At 38.9% G+C, this 22,167-nt stretch overlaps 1 long non-coding RNA gene across 1 annotated transcript in view; it reads right to left on the minus strand.

Annotated features, from left to right (window-relative positions):
• Positions 1 to 22,167, minus strand: part of LOC123590405 — a 73,074-nt gene that overhangs the window by 42,817 nt on the left and 8,090 nt on the right. Inside the window, exon 3 of the long non-coding RNA XR_006708748.1 lies at positions 37 to 161. This is a non-coding gene — a long non-coding RNA (uncharacterized LOC123590405). The remainder of the gene's footprint in view (positions 1 to 36; positions 162 to 22,167) is intronic.

A 22,167-nucleotide genomic window follows, 5' to 3' on the forward strand; every position in this document is an offset into this window, starting at 1 on the left:
CCCCCTCAAAACAGAGTAATTGCCCATGGTCAGTACCTGGTCTTGCTCCAATGAGCTGGTGGCTGGGAGGGCAGGAGCAGCAGGAGGGAGCCCCAACCTGTTAGTAGAGGCTGTCAGCCGGCATGTTCCCCTCCACAGAGGCTGCAGAAACTTGGATTGACCTGGGTAATACAAATATGGTGAAAGGATTCAGAAAATACCACTGTGAAGAGTTTTCTTTTCTGAACTTCCCCCCATCTGCCTAAAAGCAGAGCCTCACCCAAAGAATTAAGCTGTCCTAAGTGCCCTTCTATCACCAGAGATCAGCACCAGGATAAGAAATCACCTAAATAGACATTGTTGCTAAGCTGTTACATCTATCTATTCTTCTAAGGGCCCATTTATCTTCCCTAAAAGTCTTTTATTTTCCCCTACATGCCCTTTTCCCCCTCTTCTGACCCTATGATGATGGTATATAAGCCCCAAATTCTAACCACTTCCTTGATTCACATTTTTCTGTGAATTCCCATGCACATAGATAAATAAAAAAATCTGTTTTTTCCTCTTATTAATCTGTCTCTTGTCAGTTTAATTCATAGACACCAAACCCTGAACCAAAGACAGTAGAGGAAAAGTTTTGCCACCACAATGCAATAGTTTGAAACCATCAAAAAATACTGTAAAAGAATATTTAATGACATGGAAAAAATCCACTATTTTCTAAGTTAAAAAGTTTGGGTTACCAAACTCAAATGTAGCATTGGATCTCATTTATATAAATATGTATGTTTGCATACATGCACTGAAAGTCTAAAAGAATGTTCACTAAATTGTTAACACAATTACCTTGAGGAAAAAGAGAAATTTTAACTCTTCTTGCTATTCTATTTTGTACTATTCAAGCCTGTAATAATAATAAATTTATATTACTTTTAATATTGAAAATATGCAGGGGTGCCTGGGTGGCTCAGTCGGTTATGCATCAGACTTCAGCTCAGGTCATGATCTTGCAGTTCATGTGTTTGAGACCCATGTCAGGCTCTATGCTGACCGCTCAGAGCCTGGAGTCTGCTTCAGATTCTGTGTCTCCCTCTCTCTATGCCCCTCCCCAGTTTCTGCTCTCTCTCTCTCAAAAATAAAAATAATAAAAACATTTTTAAAAATATCAAAAATATGCAAATATATTTTTAAAATATGCAAATATGAAAAAATAAGAATTGATGCATACATTTGCAAAAGCCATATTATTTTTAAGATTCATCCTAAAAAATCAAGATGAACTTAAAAATTAACCTATGAAAAAAATATTCATTGTTGTATTCGCAAAATAAAATTGCAAAGACAAAGTCCCATAATACAACATTAAACAAATAAAGTGGTATCCATAAAACTGATATTTTACTTTTTAAATTTTTTTAACAATTTTTAAAATTTAAATCCAAATTAGTTAGCATATAGTATAATAATGATTTCAGGAATAGAATTTAGTAATTCATCACTTACATATAACACCTAGTGCTCATCCCAACAAGGGCCCTCCTTAATGTCCATTGCCCCACCCAACACCCACCAGCAACCTTCAGTTTGTTCTCTATATTTAAGAGTCTCTTATGGTTTGTCTCCCTCTCTGTTTTTACCTTGTTTTTGTTTCCCTTTCCCTATGTACCTCTGTTTTGTTCCTTAAATTCCACATATGAGTGAAATCATATGATATGTCTTTTTCTGACTGAACTATTTTGCATAGCATATACACTCTAGTTCCATCCATGTTGTTGCAAATGGCAAGATTTCACTCTTTTTGATCACCACAGAATATTCCATTGTATATATATATATATATACCACATCTTCTTTATCCATTCATCAGTCGAAGGACATTTGGGCTCTTTCCATACTTTGGCTATTGTTGATAGTGCTGCTATAAACATTGGGGTACACGTGTCCCTCAGATCAGCACTCCTGTATCCTTTGGATAGATTCCTAGTAGTGCAATTTCTGGGTCACAGGGTAGTTCTATTTTTAATTATTTGAGGAACCTCCATACTATTTTCCAGAGTGGTTGCACCAGTTTGCATTCCCACCAGCAGTGCAAAAGGGTTCCTCTTTCTCCTCATCCTCGCAAACATCTGTTGTTGCCTGAGTTGTTAATGTTAGCCATTCTGACAGGTGTGAGGTGGTATCTCATTTTGATTTTGATTTGTATTTCCTTGATGATGAGTGATGTTGAGCATCTTTTCATGTGTCCTTTGGACATTTGGATGTCTTCTTTGGAAAAATGTTTATTCAAGTCTTCTGCCCATCTCTTTTGTTTTTCGGGTGTTGAGTTTGAAAAGTTCTAGATTTTGGATACTAACCCTTTATCAGATATGTCATTTGCAAATATCTTCTCCCATTCCATAGGCTGACTTTTATTTTTGTTGATTGTTTCCTTTGCTGTGCAGAAGCTTTTTATCTTGATCAAGTCCCAATAGTTCGTTTTCGCTTTTGTTTCCCTTACCTCTGGGACATGTCAAGTAAGAAGTTGCTGCAGCCAAGTTCAAAAAGGTTGTTGCCTGTTCTCTCCTCTAGGATTTTGATGGCTTCCTGCCTTATGTTAGGTTTTTCATCCATTTTGAGTTTATTTTTGTGTGTGGTGTAAGAAAGTGGTCCAGGTTTGTTCTTCTGCATGTCGCTGTCCATCTTTCCCAATACCATTTGCTGAAGAGACTGTCTTTTTTCCATCGGATATTCTTTCCTGCTTTGTCGAAGATTAGTTGGCCATACATTTGTGGGTCCATTTCTGGGTTCTCTATTCTGTTCCACTGATCTATGTGTCTGTTTTTGTGCCAATACCATACTGTCTTGATGATTACAGCTTTGTAATACAGCTTGAAGTCTGGAGTTGTGATGCCTCCAGTTTTGGTTTTCTTTTTCAACATTACTTTGGCTATTTGGGGTCTTTTGTGGTTCCATACAAATTTTAGAATTGTTTTTTCTAGCTCTGTGAAGAATGCTGGTGATATTTTGATATGGATTGCACTGAACATGTAAATTGCTTTGGGTAGTGTTGACATTTTAACAATATTTATTCTTCCAATCCATGAACATGGAATATTTTTCCATTTTTTGTGTGTTCTTCAATTTCTTTCATAATGAGGTTTCTATACTTTTCAGTATATAGATTTTTCACCTCTTTGGGTAGGTTTATTCCTAGGTATTTTAGAATTTTTGATGCATTTGCAAATGGGATTGATTCCTTGATTTCTTTTTCTGCTGCTTCATTATTGATGTATAGAAACACAACCAATTTCTGTACACTTATTTTATGACCTGAGACTTTGCTGAATTCATGTATCAGTTCTAGCAATTTTTGGGTGGAGCTTTTTGGGTTTTCTACATAGAGTATCATGTCATCTGTGAAGAATGAAAGTTTGACTTCCTCCTTGCCAATTTGGATGCCTTTTATTTCTTTTTGTTGTTTGATTGCTGAGTCTAGGGCTTCCAACACTATGTTGAATAACAGTGGTGAGAGTGCACATCCATGATGTATTCCTAACCTTAGGAGGAAAGTTCTGTTTTCTTTCATTGAGGATGATTTTTCATATATGTCCTTTATGATCTTGAGGTATGTTCCTTCTATCCTTACTTTCTTGAGGGTTTTTATTAAGAAAGGATGCTGTATTTTGTCAAATGTTTTTTTCTACAAAAACTGATGTTTTTCTATCATAAATATTATTTCATGAGAAAAGATATGGTATATAAATGTGTATATAACATACAAATTGGGGGGAAAAGTCACAAAATAATAAATTATAGCATGACTTGTCTGATAAATTAAAATGTGCACAAAATGCATTTATGTCCAGAAAAATAATTGGGAAGAATTTAACAAAAAGTGGATGGGAACAGATGGTTTCCATTTCTATATTTTTATGTCTATTTTTTTATTATCCTACAATGAACCTACATTGATACGTACCTCTTAGAAATAGAAGTTAGGGTTCTTGGTTTTATTTGGGGTTTCTATTTTGTTTCATGTAAATATTGATGGCTTTGACTGGAATTTAGGACTTTTCTTCATTCCTTGCCATCTCACTTGAGGCTGCTTAGAGCCCATGGAGAAGAGCATAAGTTTTTAAGGTTGTATAGTCATGACACAAAACAGACTAGATTAATAAGCATATATTTTAACACAGAAAGCAGAGGCAATTTCTTAATCTCCATATGAAGTTTTCTTATTGGGTATTATTCATTCATCATTCAGTGGCAGGTTGTCCCCAGAGGTTGGTGCTACTCTGACACTGCCCCTACAAAGTCCTATGCTCCTCAGAACCACAATAACAAAATTTCTTTGAGAATTTTTTGAAAAATGGCAGCATACTGGAGAGTAATGGAGATGCAGATGAACATTCTAATGCAGTCCATTATTTCACAGTAGCTGTAATCTGAAAATCATCCTTATAAATATCATCGTCTTCCTCAAAATATTAAAAATAGATTTACCATGTAATCTAGCAATTCCACTTCTGGGTATATACCCAAACAACTGAAAGCAGAGACTTGGACAGATATTTGTACACCCACATCCATAGTGGCATTTTTCACAATAGCCAAAAGGTAGAAGCAACCCAAGTGTCCACCCACAGATTAATGTACATGCATGTATGTGTGATGAAAAAGTATTCCATACTGTGGGTCTTGGGCAAAATTGTTTGAAAGCCTCTGCATTAAATCATATGTCCAGATATGGGAATTTGAAAAAACAGAATAAATTATAAATTAGTCAGTTAATTTTTATTAATATATATCTAATAGTAATCAGCAAAATCAGCAAAACATGGTGGCATGCAAGCCCTTAGAGTTCCTACTTTACTACTTCCCTTTTCTGAAGCATATTTCTTTCTGAATTCACTTCAACACCTTCACAGTCTCCACAGGATTTCCAACTCTCTAGTCCCTTTGTGATAATTACGTTTAGACATATACTTGAAATCTAAGTAGTAAAGGATATGTTTAGTCAATAAATAGCAAACTTCTCAGGCAGGGCACCTGGGTGGCTCAGTAGGTTGAGGGTTGGACTCTTGATAGCAGCTCAGGTCATGATCTCAGGGTTGGTGAGATCAAGCCCTCTGCATCAGGCTCCATGATGACAGCTCAGAGCCTGCTTGGGATTCTCTCTCTCTCCCTCTCTCTCAAAAAGCCTGCTTGGGAGTCTCTCTCTCCCTCCCCTCTCCCCACTCGAAATAAATAAATACACTTAAAAAAATTTTTAGGGGCGCCTGGGTGACTCAGTCGGCTGAGCGACCGACTTCGGCTCAGGTCATGATCTCGTGGTCTGTGGGTTCGAGCCCCGCATCGGGCTCTGTGCTGACAGCTCAGAGCCTGTAGCCTGCTTCAGATTCTGTGCCTCCCTCTCTCTCTGCCCCTCCCCCGCTCATGCTCTGTCTCTCTCTGTGTCAGAAATAAACATTAAAAAAAAATTTTTTTTAATTTTTTTAAAGATTTAAAACATGGGGCGCCTGGGTGGCGCAGTCGGTTAAGTGTCGGACTTCAGCCAGGTCACGATCTCATGGTCCGTGAGTTCAAGCCCGCATCAGGCTCTGGGCTGATGGCTCAGAGCCTGGAGCCTATTTCCGATTCTGTGTCTCCCTCTCTCTCTGCCCCTCCCCCGTTCATGCTCTGTCTCTCTCTGTCCCAAAAATAAATAAATAAACGTTGAAAAAAAAATTTAAAAGATTTAAAACATAAATAAATAAATAGTAGATTTCCTGAATATTTTATTCTACTTAAGTAAACAAAGATTTTCCTTACCCCACTAGCACTTCAAATTTTCAAGCTTGGTTTCTGAAAAAACTTATCTTTTCCATTTCTTGACCCTTGACAAAGGTCAAGAAGAAGCCCAGTGTGGACAATGTTGGAGGTCAGCCCAAGCTGAAGTGGACAGCCAACTGACACCAAGTAGAATGATGAACAATCATGTTAAAACCTGATTTTCTAAGAGAAGCCAAAAATTTCTATTTTTACATGAAATGTCCTGTTTTTAAATGTTTGCAACCAATTCAAAATAATTTTAGGCACTTTAAAGGACAAATAAGGAGCACCTGGGTAGCTCAGTCAGTTAAGCCTCCTATTCTTGATTTCTACTTGGGTCATGATCTCACGATTCATGAGATTGAACCCTGCATCTGGCTCTGCACTGAGCATGGAGCCTACCTAACATTCTCTCCCTCTTCCTTTGCCCCTCCCCTGCTCACTCTCTCTTGCCCTCTCTCTCAAATAATAATAATAATAATAATAATAATAATAATAATAATAATGGACAAATAAAATGTATCTGCAAGCAGCCCAGTTTATGACCACTTGTTTCAGAAGTCCACTAGATAAGGGTTAACAATTACTCTTCAGAGCCTCCCTAACTTCACCCCATCCTCACTTCCACCCATCCCTTACCCTGGAATTAACTGTTCTTTGATCTGATTTATTAGAGCAATTTGTACATATCTTTATAGTGCTCACTACATTTGGTGATAGTTTCATTGTTGTTGTTTTTACCCACCCATCTGCCTTGCTAAAGATAACTATCATTTAATGTTGAACCCTGAGATTTGTGCTCAGTCAGAATTTGAGGAAATCCATGTGAGGCCCACTCTGACAAAACACAACTTTGGTTGAATCACTTGAACTCTTTAGGCTCAGTTTTCACATCTAAAATGTGAGTTAATAATAATCATGTATAAAATGGGGCTGTATTACTAGCTATGGCAATGAAGATACAGTGAGGTATCAGCAGTCCAACCTTTCCAGAAGCCTTGAGTGTAGAGGGATTTTTTTAAATAATTATGATATATAGGTGGAATATTGAGTGCTTACATGTGCCAGGCACTTCCTAGATGCTTTATATGGTCTCCAAATCTTCACGACAATTCTAAGTTGCTTATCATTATTTGCATGTTAGCTGTAAAGAAAATAAGGCTTGAGGCAGCTGAATAGCACTTCTACTAAGGGGCAGATCTGGAACTGATTTGCTCTACTTCAAAGCTACTATCCTGAGCATGCCCGTAACTTGCAACAGTGTAAAGTCTCGGAATGGGGTCATTCCTTTAATTTCTTTGGTTCCTAAGGCAATAAGATGGACTTACACTCTCGTGTCTTTTATATTCTCTTTGCAGAGATGCATGTTTGCATTTGTTTATGAAAAAACATATCCAGAGGCAGTGGCTAGACTGGACGGATGGTTGACTGTGAGGACACAGAAAGGGGTTGGCCAGAGATTGATTTTAAACAGATTTCTCTAAGGAGACCGAGTTTGAAAAAAGTTTTCAACAAGGACAGGAGAGGGCTGAGCAGATGTGGAACAGGGGTTGCTTGTGCCTCCTGGACCCCCATCCCCACCTATCCCAGCTGTGGACAGTAGGACTACAGATGCTGTGTCACCAGCCAGGCAAGAACTGAGGCCAAGGTGACAACTGTCCAGGAAAAGGTGGAGACTGCTCAAACTTCTGGCAAGTACTTTATCTTGGTGATGGCAAGTCTTGCCTTTCATCGTGGAAAGGTAAATACAGGAACCTAATAGACGGTTCTCAGCTAATGAGGTTTTGCTTTAACTAACGAAGTTCTTACTCTGTTCTTATTTAAAGAGTAAGCTGGTGAGTAGTTGGTGTTTCTCTTGTACATTTTAAAAGGCCTTACCAGTATTATTCCCAAAGGAGGGGGTGGCACCATTCTGAACGTAGTTTTTATCACATTGCCATTGTAAGTCCCTACCATTTATTTCTAAGTAACTGTATACAAGAAAAGGAAATAAAACACTCCCAGAGACCTTTACAAATTCAGATAAACTTGTCTGGGGCTTTTGGTGATTTAGTTGGTGAAAAGCTGTTTTCACAATCCAGAGCAATGATATATGAATACAATGGTATGCCCACAATAACCTGGGAAGGCTTTAGGCAGATGACCTAGCTGAGGAAAAGCCAGCTCTTGTATCCAAGTTTCTATTTTCTAAAGATAGAAATAGTTGAGGAGGGAGGGTCCTGCAGGGACATTTTGAGCAATGTTAAGGAGATAAAAATGACAAGAGCCAGATTAAACCAGATTAAACCAGATGAGAATAGCAGGTGGGACTTCAAAGGGTGCCAGGGCGAAGAAGAAAGAATGTCCTCAGTCATAGGGCATGAGGTCAGAGGGACACCATGGGGTGGCCTGTTGGCCAGCCTTCGGTGTTCCGCAGAAAAAGCATGGGTTATTCCAAGCCAGTAAGCAGATCTGCCTCCCCTAGGGAGCAAATACTTGCCCAGTAGTCCATAGAGTGACCCACATTGTTTTTTTCATTTTTCCAGAAGGAGTGAACATATCAGTGCACTAACAACTTGAAACCCAGCCTAGCTGACTGGCATCATGGGAGTTGACCAGCCTGTTTTGTGGAGGACATCCAACTCTGAACTCAGATTTCCTTGCTTCCCACTGCGTCAGTCCAATGTGATGCCTATCCCTTGCATCTCCCATGGGTAAAAAATAAAAAAATAAAGTAATTTAAAAATCTGTTTCTGAACATAAGTGTGGCAGCAATTAGGAGAGACCCTGATGGCTTGGCTTACTTTATCCTCAAGACAATCCTATGAGGGACATACTATTCCTTTTACTTATAAAGAAGAAAACCAAGGCACAAAAGGGTTAAGTAATCTGCCACAACAAATCAATGTTTTAAAAAAAAAATCCTATGTAGCTCTAGAATCCAGATGCTTAAACACTAAGCTGTACTCTCTTTCATGATACATGGAAAGTACTTTGACAGTGCTTGCCACATAGAAAGAGTTCAATAAATATTGGCTACTATTATTATTCTCCTTTTATGTACAGACATTTATATTTCAGCTAAATAATACCAGTTAAGGCTATCAGTTAACTAAAATCTATTTAAAATCACTGTTTATTAAAGTATATTTCTTGGGAACTTCTACTAGGGTTAGGTAATATCTATGGTAGCCAGTGTCCAAGATGGCTCCCAATGGTCCCTGCCTTACACCCTTGCATAGTCTTCTCCCATATTATATCAGAGTTGATCTGTATGATCAACAGAATAAGGAGGAAGTGAAGAATGTCACTCCTGAGGCTAGGTTATAAAAGACATTGTAGCTTTTGGCTTTCACTCACTTAGATCCCTCACTCTGGGATAGGTTAGAGACAATGTCATGAGTAGCCCTGTGAAGACACCCCTGTGGCAGAGAACTAAAGCCTCCTGCCAATAGCCATTTTGAAAATGGATTCTCCCCAGTCAAGCCTTCAGATGACAGCAGCTCTGCCCAACATCATGATGACAACTTTACAAGAGATGCTGAGCCAGAACCATGAGCTAAGCCTCTCCAGGTTTCTCGACTATCAGAAACTATATGAGATGGTAAAATTTTATTGTTTAAAGGTATTACATTTGGCGTAATTGTTATACAGTAATACGTAACTAATACATTATCTCCTGTAGAAACCTTTCACTGACTCCCAGAATTTTGTGCCTTCTCTACCATAGCACCTGCTATATTCTGACTCACATGTTTTTATCTCAGCTTTCCCTTCTAGACAATGAGCTCAAGGCCAGGGACTGATACTGCCCCTGGGTTACCAGATTCCCAGGATCTAGCATATTGCTGTAATTGGTATGGACTTTAATAAGTATATATTATTGGACTGAACTATCTTTACTTACTATATGTCCTTTAAAAAAAATAAGATGATCTGTATTTCAGGTTTTTCATGAATTCAGGTAGTTCTTGCCATCTAAACCAGGCCTACGTTTATTCAACTAGTATTTGTCTATTAAAGTTAATACTAAATCTTTACTATCCAAGACCTTAGACATGTCTTTTTTGTTTATGCAGTAGAATTATATCAACTTTTTAAAAATAATTTTTTATTATTTTATTTATTTTAACTAGGCTCCAGGCCCAATATGGGGCTTGAACTCAAGACCCCGAGATTAAGAGTCACATGCTCTACCAATTGAGCCAGCCATAAAGCCCCAAATTATATCAACTTTTAACAGAAGAGATTAAGTAGCATGTAAGGTAGCAACATTCCTGTGCTTTCAAAGCCACTGTGCCATTATCCCCAAATATTCCTTTTTTCAAAATAATATCAAATACCAGGAAATAAAAACAGCTTACCAATGGAAAAGGTAAAATAATTTCCTACAAAATATTGCCTGAGTTGTAAATTAAATTGAGATTTGGGGTTGAATTGGAGGTTGAATTTTTTTAACTCATATTTAATTCATAGAATATAACTTCATTGTTATTAAAGATATCAGTTCAATCTATGCTTAGTCTGCCCTCTGACCCTGTGGAGAGCAAATTCATCATTTTTTCTTAAAATGTAATATAAACCTTGAGAGATCAGAACATCTCTTATTTTCTATTTGTAAAATAAGAGATGTCTTAAAGACATGTGAATTTCCTAAGTAAATGGAAAGCAGTCCATGTCAATGCATCCTCCATCATGGTCATTATCAAGAATTCAGCACTTCTAGGAGGTTCTATCCTCAGAAAACTAACAAAGGCCTACCTCATCATTTCAAAGTTGTCCTCTATCCTTGCTCTAAAATATGCTAAAATCCAACAAAGGAATGGATGCCATTCCTGTCAAATATGTCTCCAGATGTGACCATCCTGAAGAGAAGTTTCTCAGCTCTGAGTGATCTAAGGTTCATCTCTGTGCATTGACACAATACACATTCAAAAGTATGTTGGGGAGGGAGGAGGCAGAAGGTGGGAATCTTGGCACACAATAGCAACTCAACAATGATGAAGTTATAGAATCCCACACAAATAATATCCCCAGGTTTATATCCTGTTGCAGTCTGGCCTGGAGGAAATATATAAAATAAAATAGGTAAAGGGGCGCCTGGGTGGCGCAGTCGGTTAAGCGTCCAACTTCAGCCAGGTCACGATCTCGCGGTCCGTGAGTTCGAGCCCCGCATCGGGCTCTGGGCTGATGGCTCAGAGCCTGGAGCCTGTTTCCGATTCTGTGTCTCCCTCTCTCTCTGCCCCTCCCCCGTTCATGCTCTGTCTCTCTCTGTCCCAAAAATAAATAAACGTTGAAAAAAAAAATTAAAAATAAAATAGGTAAGTATTCAAGATCAATGTAATAAGTTCAGGAATGAAGAGTGAGAGTGGAAACCATCTATCTCATGTACACAGCTTAGAAACTGAGGACTGAGGACTGGAACTATCTAACCCTCCTCCTCCCCCAAATACACCACACACATAAACACACACTTTCTACAATACATTAACAGGATTTTACTACTCCATTGTCTTCATTATGATATCTTTTCTAATCCAGGTGATTTTGTCCAGGCAAATAACTTGCTTGCTCATTATAGGAACTTCCCCAAAAGACCCTTCACTTCTTCAATAAGAAGCATCAACAGACAGTTAACACCCTAAAGATCTTCAAATCCCTCAACTCAAAAATCTTTGTCTTGCTGTTTCTAATCCTAAACTATTGTACCATTATCCTTACCCAATCAAGGTCCTCATTAGAAGATGACTTTAAACCAAAAATCCAATTTGCAATAACATCTAACCTTGCCCTTTCCCCTGTGAGACATTGCCCAGACTCTGTCTAGGTGGCCATCTGCCTTACCACAATAAACAATAAACACAGCTTTGTCACATCAACAGATTGCATCGGTGATATTTGGAGAGCCAGCACTTGACAAGGGCTTAGTACAGGTCTAGCAATAAACTAAAAGGGTAGAAGACTAACATATGGCCTTTAACCTATTTTCCCAAGGGATCAGTAGCCCTCAATGTTTAAATAGTTTCACATCTAGACACTTAAATTTCTCCCTATTCCACAATTTAATTAATTAATTTATTTATTTATTTATAATGTACATTTTATAGTTTATATTTTATAATTTATTTATAATTTAATTTATTCCACATTTTAAGAGATGTTAAGAAATATTACTTGTTTAAAAGAAAAACGTTTCCATGGACAAACAATTTGAGAACTGCTAAGAATGAAACTCATTATTTTTTTACTGCAGGACTTCTCAAGGCCTTTAGTATACTATTTGGAATCAAAAACATCCAAAAGGGAGTTATTAATATGCAGCCAAAACATATTTGAATGTTTTATCCTGAAGCAGCTCACTAAATTCTCACTGGATACAATAGGGATGGCGGACAATTTTATCTAACCTTTCACCCTGCCCTTTATCCACAGACCACTACAAGACAATATGGACAGGAAGTAAAATAAAAGGCTACAACCATCTTAGAGCTCGGCAGTTCGCTCCAGAATGATTGCAGCGTTGCCTTGAGCTGTATAATGAAGACAAAGAAGTAAATGGATCAGGCTGAGTACCACCAGCCTGAAGTCTCTGTGTTCTGAGCCACACTTAGGTGGTTCCAGCCCTCAGAGGGAAATGGAATGCTAGCCATCCACCACCTTGCTGGGAGTTCCTCAAGGCTTGCCCACACTTATGAGTGCCAGACATCAACTGGCTCCATCTCCCAAGCTGCTGATCTTTGCTCAAAGGAAGGCTCTACAGGCATAGACACCTTGAAATGAGGAGGCATCTGGCACATTCTGCTTCGCTAACAGCTAAAATCCTCATGCTGGTGTCTTTTTTTTTGGCCACGCCTCCTACTGAGATCTCCACTTAGAGGACATTCTTTCAGTCAGCGCTTCCAGCTCTAACTTCCCTGTTTCGGTGTGAGGAGAGGAAATCGATTGACATTTACTGTGCATTTCCTATATGCCTGACATGACATTTGGCACCTCATATTCTGCATCTCCTGTAAGTCACACAACTACAAAAAGTGACAAGAGTGCATATTTTTATCACATTTACCATGTGCTAGTCACCGCTGTGACTCTTTTGACTTATTTTCACAAAGCTCACAGCAATTCTAGGTGGTCAACAGCTATGACCCTCACTTTCAGGGTGAACAAACTGAGGGATTCAAAGGTGAAGCAGTCAGTCTGTCTAAGGTCACACCAGTGGTCAGTGGCAGGTCCAGAGTTGAACACCGTCCATATAGATAACCACACTAGCATTATCCTCCATTATTTGCCCTACTAGATGAAAAGAGACAAAGCCTAAAGAAGTGTCTACTCAAAGGCACACAGAAAGTGGCAGAACTGGGACCAGAATCCCTGTCTGCCTACAAGTCCCTGTTTTTTCTCTAGACCAACCATTCTTAAAGCATGGTCCCCAGACCAGTGCATCAGTATCAGCTGAGAATCTGCAGAAATGTAAGTTCTCGAGCCATACCCCAGACCCACGGAATCTGAAACTGTGCTGTGGGGCCCAACAATCTCTGTTTACGAAGCCCCCCAGACAACTGTGATGCAGGCTAAGTAAGATTTGAGAAGCCCTGCTTTACACCATGCTACCTTCTGTAAAGCATTGAAACTTGAGATCATCTTCAAGGGCTGGAAGGACTGTGCTATCTAGTGCTTAGAGGCTCTGAGAAGTTAAGAGAACCAGCAGGTACCAATTGCCTTGCTAAGAAAGAACATGGGTTAAACCCAGCATATTTCATTGGCTTGTCAGTAGCCAGGCCAGTGGTTGTTCTTTTTCCCCTTAACTACTCATGGAGCAGGAAAAGAATAGCTTTGCTCCAGTTCATGGTCAAAAGGAAGACAAGTCCTCTCCTAGGCCATCTTCGACCCTGCTGTTTGCTTCTCAGATACAAAGATTCTCAGTGCATTTCAGGTCAATGGTTTGTCACTTTTGCCTGCCAGCCCTTTCTGTTCCTGCCTATAACACTTCTTGTCTTCCAGCTCCTTCCTCTTCGGCAGCAAATACGTCTGTGTTGTTCACAGCTGTGAACTGCCCAGCTGATGTGCCACTCAGCTGGTTGGTACATGGTACAATGAAAAAAATTCTTATAATTGTTAATTAAGACCCTCCCTTCTGAATGGAAAAGTTGGGAGCCCCCCGCCACCCTGCTGAGCCCAGGGCAGGTGCTTGTGAGATGCAGGCAGAGGGAGGGGCAGTTGTCTGAGGGAGGGAAACATTAGAAAAAAAAGAAGTAATTCTTATAATTCTGAAACCAAACTTTTTTTTTTTCTTTTTTGCTCCAAGGGTCAATTCAGTGGCTATACTAATGCTTCCATCACTCTCTGAAATATTTAAGATCCCAGCTTTCCCCTGAATCAAGCTATACAAGAGATAGAACAATAAATTGATGTTTATAGAGGATAAAAGGAAATTAAGGAATCTTTGATGGTTCAGGATGAGTGCTTGAAAGGTCTTTGACACAAGACAAAGAATCTGTGGCCCATAGCTATACCAGAGGGGAAAGGGAAGGAGCCACAGATAAGACAGGAAGAGGTTAAGCTGGATTCAAGGTGCTTATTTGCAGTCAGGGATCAAAAGCATACTACCTTTAAAAAGCATTGTCCTTCTTTAACACAAATGAATTTAAGACCATTGAGTTTCTTCAGGCCATACATTCCAATGTGGGCCATCGTGGAGTGTTCTATTTTCGTTTCCAGGCTGAGGGTGGGGGCTGCTGTGGGAGAATGTGCTGTATACTGACTACAGTTACAAGGAGGAGGGCTGTGCAAGAGCTACCCAAATCTCATTTATCTCTGTTCTTGCCTCTTGGTTGTTTCCAGGGATCTATCAGTTGGTTGGTTTGTTTTGTGTTTGATTTAGAATCCTGGTTTTTATTGGCCCACACTGGAACCAGTTAGTACCAGAAAGGGCACCACATTAAGAATCAGCAGGCCTGACCTCGTTAATCAAAAAAGAGTATGTGCAGTGTTGAGCATGGACATTAGACTCAGAGAGAGCATTCCCCAGCTTGTAAGTCTCTAGATCCTGGTGGGTTGTCTTGAGGGTTAAATGAGAAAATGCATGTAACTGTGGCCTGTTAGCGATGACTGTTCAATTCACACTCATTGAGAGTTTAGTGCGTGCTTGCTCCTGTGCTGGCAATAGAGGGGCTCTCGATGGGGGCAGGCCTGGTTTGCACCATCACCAGCCCCACCCCCCAACTTGGCCCAGTGAATCTGGACAGTCTCTGTGAGCCCCTAAACATCCATATCTTCTCATCTAAAGAAATACATGTCTTCCAGGGTGGTCATGGGGAATAGGTAAAGAAGATCACCTAAAAGTTTCAAACTACTATGCCAGGCTAACAAAAGATAGCATCAAAAGCTTTAAACTTCTGATGGGAATATTGGTTGAGTTTTACTGCTCTGGTATATAGAAAGAACCCCTGAATTAGGCATTAGAAGACCCAAATTTAGGTCCTGTTTTGCAATTCGGTTACTTATTAGCCATGCAACTTTGGGTTAGTCACTTAACTTCCCTGGGCTAGTCACTTACTTATCTAAGAACTAGGCTAACATCATCTACCCCACATGTTTTTGTATAAAAATATAAAATGTTGGGGGGGGGGGGGAGGATAAAGTCTGTTATAAACTACAAATGGTTCCTGAATGGGATTGCTAGTAATAGAGATCAGAGGCACCTACTCCACAATGGCTTCTGCCTCTGCTTCTTGAATCGCTGCACCCTTCTTTCCATCTAGAAACCACAATCCGGATTCCTCTCACCACCTTAAGGTTACTGCCCAAAAGTGTCAAGTATGGTTTGGACATATGGCAGGAATAATAATTACAATAAAATTCATCATTTATCTGACACTTAATGCATGTTAAGCACTTTACATATATCATAGCAAATAGTCCTTACAACTCTGCAAAGTGGAAATTACCCTTACCAGCTTGCAGAGAGGTAATTGTGTGGGAGTCGCATAGCTAACAACCTGAGATTTTGACCGACACCTGAGTTGACACACTTAATCACTATTATTATCACTGTTCTTTTCTTTTGCGCTCTCCTTGCATGAAGAATGAAATCTATTTGGACTGAAGATCCCAGAGCCTGACTCCTAAAACTTCATATTAAACCACATGGAAAGTGTCTACCCACACAATTTACATTATGATCTGCTTTCCCATCCCCAGTCTTCCAAAATAACTGCCGTTAGAAAAAATGTGATGTAATCTCAACCTTAAAAGTTATAAAAAGTCTCCATTATAAATGACAGTTAATGTTTCTAGAATAAAATCTATTTTGGTTAGTTCTAAGGTTTTTGAAAATATTTGACATATAATATGTAACACACACAGAGTCCTTAAATCTTTTTTTTTTTTTTTTCTGCAAAAGCCACAGAGAAAAATTTTCCCAGGACCCGAGCTCAGGATATTCCTGATACCAGATGCCTCTACAAACTGGGCTGCTGTCAGTGGGACAGAGAAACTGCCAAGAAGCCAGGCCACTTCCACTCCACATTTGGTCTGAGGCCAGAGTGTTGTCTTTCAGCTTTTAGAAAGACCTCCCAGGGTGAGGTGGACCTAGCAATGACCATATGTGACCATCATGGCCTGCAGGGCATAGAAAAAAGGTAAAAGCCTTTTAAATGACCAAGATCTTATCTACAAAGGCTGGAAAATTCTTTTTCCAATGCAAAAACAGAACCAGTCCAAACTAATCTTTACTTGGGTAGGTAGGGAGTCCTACTTAATTCAGTGGTCCAAGTCATGCTAATCAGTTTCTGAGGAGTCCTCTGTCCTAATGCTGTGGGCCTCAAACAGCGAGCTCAGCCCTACAAGGTTGGTTCATAGTATGCTTATCTTGCATTATTCCCAAGTGAATGCCAAGGAATATTATGATAAGCTTAGTAAAAGCCCCATGTCAGGGAGACACACGCATGTGCGTGCAGAACATGAATCAACTGTGTTGATATAGAACATTGAAAAAGGAATACCTTGAAAGAATAAGAAAGGAGAGGCTATTTAATGTCTTTTGCTTTGCTCTACTATTTTACATTAATATGCTTCCATAGATGGATAATGATGTATATCTTTGGCCCCTCTAGTATGAGATGGGGGTGGAGGCAGTAGAAAGGGAAATGCCTAAAGTCATTGAAAGTCCCAGGTCCATTCATTCAACAACTATTTAGGGTGGGCCCACCACGTACCAGGTAAGGTGCCATGTGCTACGGATACAAATTTCCAAAAACAGGCATCGCTCAAATCCTCTTGAAACTTGGTATCTAGTGGAGGAGTCTGTCAACAATCAAATAACCACATAACTACATGAAAAACTGAGGCTGTGACAAGTGCTAAGAAGGAGTGGTCACGGTGCTTTGATAAGTTAGGAAAAATCTGATTTAGAGAAGTCAGCGAGAGCTTCCCTGAGAAAGCAATGCTTCCACTGAGATCTAAAGGATGATTGAACATTAGCTAGACAAAGCAATAGGGGTGAGAGGCAAAGTCTTGGCCAAAGGAACGGCAGATGCAAAGCGTTTGTGTTGAGAGGGAGCCATCTTGGTGGGAAGACAGAAGAGATCTGACCTAAGTGTCACCAGGAAGGTGGACCAACCTCTAACTACCTCTGCCTCTGATGTCTAAGTCCCACCATTATTCAGGCATGCTTTGGGTTAAGATTGTTTGCCCCTTAAAGTGCTCTTTTATGCCCAGAAGAATAACCCTATTACAGCAAGTGAATGATTTTATCTGATCAATTTTCCTTCTAATAGCACAGGTCATGGCCACAAGTCCTTGAGATTTGTTCAGGGGTTTGAATAGGTGGTATAGATATATAAAAATATAATGACACTTTGCTGGATGGTGCTAGTAGTCAGGCATTTAATGAGGGGAGTTTCTAGGAAACTAAAGGAAAAACAGAGTTTGTTAGAAACCCAGTTTCTGAGTCCAGAGGGCAATCAGTTCAGATTTTAGGCTTGAGCTTGAAGCATCTCTAGAAGGTAGAGTAAGGATGGCAGTGGCCATCTGATCAATATTCCTGATTTGCCGTTTGAATGCCTTTGGTGATGGCATCAGGTGTCCCAGTGAACTTTGTGAACGGTCCACACAACAGAAGGCATGAAGGTTGCCCATACATAATCTGTTGTGGCCATTTTTTTTTTTTTTTAAGTCTATATCAAGTCATCCAGCTTTAGCTTGAAGGACTTCTGGAAAACGGCGTTCTTTTTTCTTCTCCCCCCCCCCGCCCCCCTCCTCCTCCTCCTCCTGCATTTTAGTTTTTATTTTAATTCCAGAAAAGGGCAGTCTTAACTCCAAATCAGAAAGGAGAATAATTAGAAACTAATTTGGAGAGTTGTAATCAGATATTGGAGCAAAATGAAAGAATTCAGGACTTAGTTAAGATTTGGCAAAACGTGCAAGACAGAGCCCACAAGGGTACACTATAGTTCTCCACCAAAATAAAAAACAAATTCTTTCTATAATCACCCCATTTCTTGATTTCAAAGGTAATCAAAGCAAGACTAATTTGTTTGTGAAGTAAGTCCGGTCTGTGTAAGTAATCTTGGCCTGATTATTTACACCAGTGAAGCAAGAGCCCACTTTTTGGTTTGCTTTGCTGGAACTTTTCACTGGAAATTATAGATTGGACTTTTAAAAGCCTCTCAAGGCTAGGAAGCCAAGCTAAGACTTCACTACCATATTTTGCTTGCAATATCTACTGATTTGGGGGGATTCCTCTCTTCTCAGTATCTCCCAAATATCCTAAGATTCCTGGATCTGCCAAGAAGTGACCTTCCTTACTCATCTGTAAGGTGGGGAATGATGTAAGCCAGATACAGTCCAGATTTTCTAAGGGGGAGCCTTATGAGCATTGGCTCCTGAGAGTCAACCTTATTTCCTTAAAGCTGTTGAGTCACACCTGATCTGATGCACATCATTCTCAAATATAACATTCCAGTCAAAGCCTTGCTAATATAACCAATGTTTCTAATTGTGTCTTATTACAAGAACAGATTCTTATTGAACTTATGCAAATAACTATATTGTCATGAAAATAAGAATGCTGGGGCGCCTGGGTGGCGCAGTCGGTTAAGCGTCCGACTTCAGCCAGGTCACGATCTCGCGGTCCGTGAGTTCGAGCCCCGCGTCGGGCTCTGGGCTGATGGCTCAGAGCCTGGAGCCTGTTTCCGATTCTGTGTCTCCCTCTCTCTCTGCCCCTCCCCCGTTCATGCTCTGTCTCTCTCTGTCCCAAAAATAAATAAACGTTGAAAAAAAAAAATTAAAAAAAAAAAAAAAAAAAAAAAAAAGAAAATAAGAATGCTAAGAGTTTCCACATTCTGAAGGGATCAAGTACAAAGAAAAGATAAATGTTTCAATTCTGTTTACAAAGGTGTAATTTACCAAACTTCTGCAAGTTTACTTTAAAAGAAAAAGGGGGAAAGGTTTTCTAAATCTGGAAAATATTAAAGAGCCAGCAGTGAATGTTTCAAACAAAAATTCATAGAAAACTTATAATCATCCTCATGAGTTGATATAATCCCATGAATTAATTCTTGTTCTGTTTGATCTGAGGTCAGCATTTTATGAATCCATCAGCTTTTTTTCATTAGATCTGTAAATTCTCAGTACAGTGGCATACTCTCAAAACTATTCAAGTGATGCCATCATTCAGCATTCTGACATACAGTTAACAGGTCAATAGCTACAGCTATAACTATAGCTATAGTTATAAATCCCTTCAAAGAGTCAGAGTAAGACAGTAACTATCTATGAATAGTAAGACATAAAATAGCCATGGTTAAAGTTCTGATGAGAGTTCATTTGATAAGGAAAAATAGTTATTTCTATGGCATACAACATTTTAACATAATAACTGGACAATGAGAGTACTGCAAATTTCTAAGACCTTCACACAATTTAGTATATATCCATACACATATAACCTATGAAGATTCATATGGAATCACTTCCAATTTGACAATGCTTCCCACATAATTTAACATACCAAATAATCCTAATTAGTTTAACACTCTCTTTTACAAAGTAAGAGACAAATCCTTTGAGACTTTCCAGGAGTGCTCTAGGAAATCTCAAAGTTAGTTTGAAGTAACAAAGATTCCATTTAGCATTCGATTTTGGAAAATCATCAAAAATGTCAAAAGGTTTGAACACATGACCACTCAGGATCACAAGTCACATTGAAACAATACTTAGTTACTCATTCAACCAAAGTGACAATTAAAAGATTTCAAAGGCAAATACAGAAAGTTACATAGTTATTTTTAAAAATCATACCTCTTTCTGGGGCACCTGGGTGGCTCAGTCGGTTGAGCAACAGACTTTGGCTCAGGTCATGATCTCAGGGCTTGTGAGTTCGAGCCCCGAGTCAGGCTCTGTGCTGACAGCTCAGAGCCTGGAGTCTGCTTCGGATTCTGTGTCTCCCTCTCTCTCTGCCCCTCCCCCACTCATGCTCTGTCTCTGTCTCAGAAATAAATAAAACATAAAAAAAAATTAAAAAATCATACCTCTTTTTATATTGAGAATACTTGGCTTTCTTAAGTAATCAAAGACCTGATAAAGACAACATGAAGCACGGGAAATTATTTTAAGACACAAAATCCTGATTTCCCAGGCAGATGACTTAACAAGTAAGGAAAAAAAATTTTTTTACAGTGTCTTATTAAGAGCAGACCAGTAATCTAAGAAAATTTTGTTGTTTTAACAGAGAGAGAAAAACAAGTTCTAATTTTGTATTATTGTACTAGTTAGTAATGTTAAGCCTAATTAAAAAAATATACAAATAAATCCAACCAATCTTGGCAAGTACTGATCACCCAAGAAAAAAATTCTTCTTCCAAGATTCCTTTTCCATAAACCTTCTTTAAAAATTTATTTTAATATTCATTCAGTTTTTGTCCTACTCTTTCCTATTTTAAGTCTGGAACAGTTAGTCATTCTACTTTAGAACAAAATTTCTCTCTTTTTCCTTTAACAAAAACACATACTTCATATTTTCACTTATCAAAAATACATCTTTCTTTGCACACAGAGTTTCTTTTTTCTTAACTTTTATTATTTCTAGTAGATTCATTTACACAGTATGGATTAGAATTTTTAACCATCAGTAACCCTAGTTTTCAGTGAAAACCAGGAATCAGGCTGTTGTGAGCTGTCTGCCACATACTATCATTCTGTAGCAAATTTATGAATAAATTATTTCATAATTCTCTAGAGGCGTATCTTTCTCCCAGTACAATTTTTCAGGTTTATTGACAGACTCAAATATTTCTAGCTTTTGTATTCTGTATAAAAACAAGATGCCAAAAGTAGATAAACTTAGGTTTGGCAATTAACTGTTTTAATATTGTATCTTACTTGGAAGTGATCTAGATATTCAATGAATGTCTATAATTTAACTAAACTTAGTATAGTGTTAAGTAAGGTTTCAAGTTATCAAAAAGATTTTTGCAAATATTTTTTTTTTTTTTTTGGTGGGGCGGGGGGAGGAAAAGAGAGAGACAGAGTATGAGCAGGGAAGGGGCAGAGAGAGAGGGAGACACAGAATCGGAAGCAGCCTCCGGGCTCTAAACTGTCACCACAGAGCCCAACACAAGGCTTGAACTGACACCGAGACTGAGATCATGATGAGCCAAAGTTGGCCGCTTAAACAACTGAACCACCCAGGCATCCCACAACTATGTTTTTTTAATTCCAGTATAGGAATTAAATTAGGGTTATATTAGTTTCAGGTGTACAATATAGTGATTCAACACTCGCATACCTGGTGCTCATCACAAGTGTACTCCCTAATCCCCATCACCTATTTAACCTCCCCCTCTCCCTGCCATAACCACCAGTTTTTTCTCTATAGTTAAGAGTCTGTTTCTTGGTTTGTCTCTCTCACTTTTTTTTCCTTTACTCGTTTGTTTTGTTTCTTATATTCCACATATAAGTGAAATCATATGGTATTTGTTTTTCTCTGACAGACTTATTTCACTTAGCATTATACTCTCTAGCTCCATCTATGTCATTGCAAATATCAAGATTTCATTCTTTTTTATTGTGGAATAATATACCATTATATATGCACATCTCATCTTCTTTATCCATTCATCTATCAATGGACACTTGGGCTGCTTTCATAATGTGGTTATTGTAAATAATGTTGCTATAAACATAGGGATGCATGTATCCCTTTAAATTCATGTTTTTGTGATTGGGGGAGGGGGGGGAATACCCAGTAGTGCAATTACTGGATCGTAAGATAGTTCTATTTCTAAATTTTTGAGGAACCTCCATTCTGTTTTCCACAGTGGCTACACCAGTTTGCATTCCTACCAACAGTGCAAGAGGGTTCCTTTTTCTCCATCGTCACCAACACTTCCTTCTTAGTTTAGCCATTCTGACAGGTGTGAG

This window comes from Leopardus geoffroyi, chromosome B4 (assembly GCF_018350155.1).
Source record: "Leopardus geoffroyi isolate Oge1 chromosome B4, O.geoffroyi_Oge1_pat1.0, whole genome shotgun sequence".
Taxonomy (NCBI): domain Eukaryota; kingdom Metazoa; phylum Chordata; class Mammalia; order Carnivora; family Felidae; genus Leopardus; species Leopardus geoffroyi.